Source organism: Ovis canadensis, chromosome 3 (genome assembly GCF_042477335.2).
Source record: "Ovis canadensis isolate MfBH-ARS-UI-01 breed Bighorn chromosome 3, ARS-UI_OviCan_v2, whole genome shotgun sequence".
Lineage (NCBI taxonomy): Eukaryota > Metazoa > Chordata > Mammalia > Artiodactyla > Bovidae > Ovis > Ovis canadensis.
In genome coordinates, this window is record NC_091247.1 from 225,221,566 (window position 1) to 225,222,804 (window position 1,239).

General features: G+C 50.5%; 1 non-coding gene across 1 annotated transcript; it reads left to right on the forward strand.

The window, feature by feature from the left end:
• Positions 1-139: 139 nt before the first annotated feature.
• Positions 140-289, forward strand: LOC138438529 (U12 minor spliceosomal RNA). Its single transcript, XR_011256446.1, has one exon. It is a non-coding gene; the product is annotated as a U12 minor spliceosomal RNA (small nuclear RNA).
• The last annotated feature ends 950 nt before the right edge of the window (positions 290-1,239 follow it).

Sequence of the window (1,239 nt, forward strand, 5' to 3'; positions counted from 1 at the left end):
AAAAGCGACATAGAACAATGAAATGAATAAGGCAGCCTTCAACGAACAAAGTACAGGCTTTAACGTTCCACTTTTATACTCACCGTATTGCTAATGAGATTGGGATTCATTACCTAGGAAGTAAGCCAGTTACGTCTTTATGCCTTAAACTTATGAGTAAGGAAAATAACGATTCGGGGTGACGCCCGAATCCTCACTGCTAATGTGAGACGAATTTTTGAGCGGGTAAAGGTTGCCCCTAAGGTGACCCGCCTACTTTGCGGGATGCCTGGGAGTTGCGATCTGCCCGTCCCCCTTATACTCGAAAAAGTAGAATGGTTTGGGTGTGTATGTATGGGATTAAGATTGAAAGTAATCATCGGTAGTACGTTTAGTCACGTGTCTTACTTCCAGGCTGTATAACGTTCAGAAGCCAGCCGTTTCTCCTTCCTGTGTATATATGTACCTGTGTCTTCCTGGTCTGTACTGTGAGAGTGGGGCAAACAGCACAGGCTTTTTGCGATCTAAGTATGTAACATGTGGAATTGCCTTTTCGTTGAACCGCCTGCCCTGACCCTGGCATGAGATGGGTAGTCAATCGTATCTGAGGAGTTAATGAAACCCGGCTCCCTTGTGGTTCAGATGGTAAAGAATCTGCATATAATGCCGGAGACGCGGGTTCAGTCTCTGGGTTGGGAAGCTCTCCTGGAGGAGGGATAGGGCATGGCAACCCACTCCAGTATTCTTGCCCGGAGAATCCCAAGGACAGAGGAGCTGCTGGGCCGCAGTCCATGGAGTCGCAGAGTCGGACACGACTGAGACATTAACACACACAATCAATGGAAAATACAGGCGATGCCTTGAGCACAGTGCCAGGCACGGACTAAGTGCCCTATGAGTCACTACTGTTATTCTTTTATAGGTCTGGCGAGTGGAGTTAGTTACTCTTGACAGCACCACAACACAATAAAAAATCCGGCGTCGGAAGGTCTGTGGAAAAACGAGCTGGTGAAGCCGGAGGGGGTCTGAGATTGGGCTTCATGAGGGGGGAAATCCAGGTGGCCTCTGCACTGCCGAGACTGGGTGCCGGCCCCCTAAACTACTAGAGTAGGGTCCTTAACTGATACTATATCTGACAGTGAGGGGGATGGCTCTCCACCAGGAAGATTTCGTAACTCTGGGGTCGCACTTGGCGGCCTGGGCGGCGGGGATCCGGTCACGTGAAGGGTGCACAGGGTGGGGCGTCCCGCTGGCCCTCCT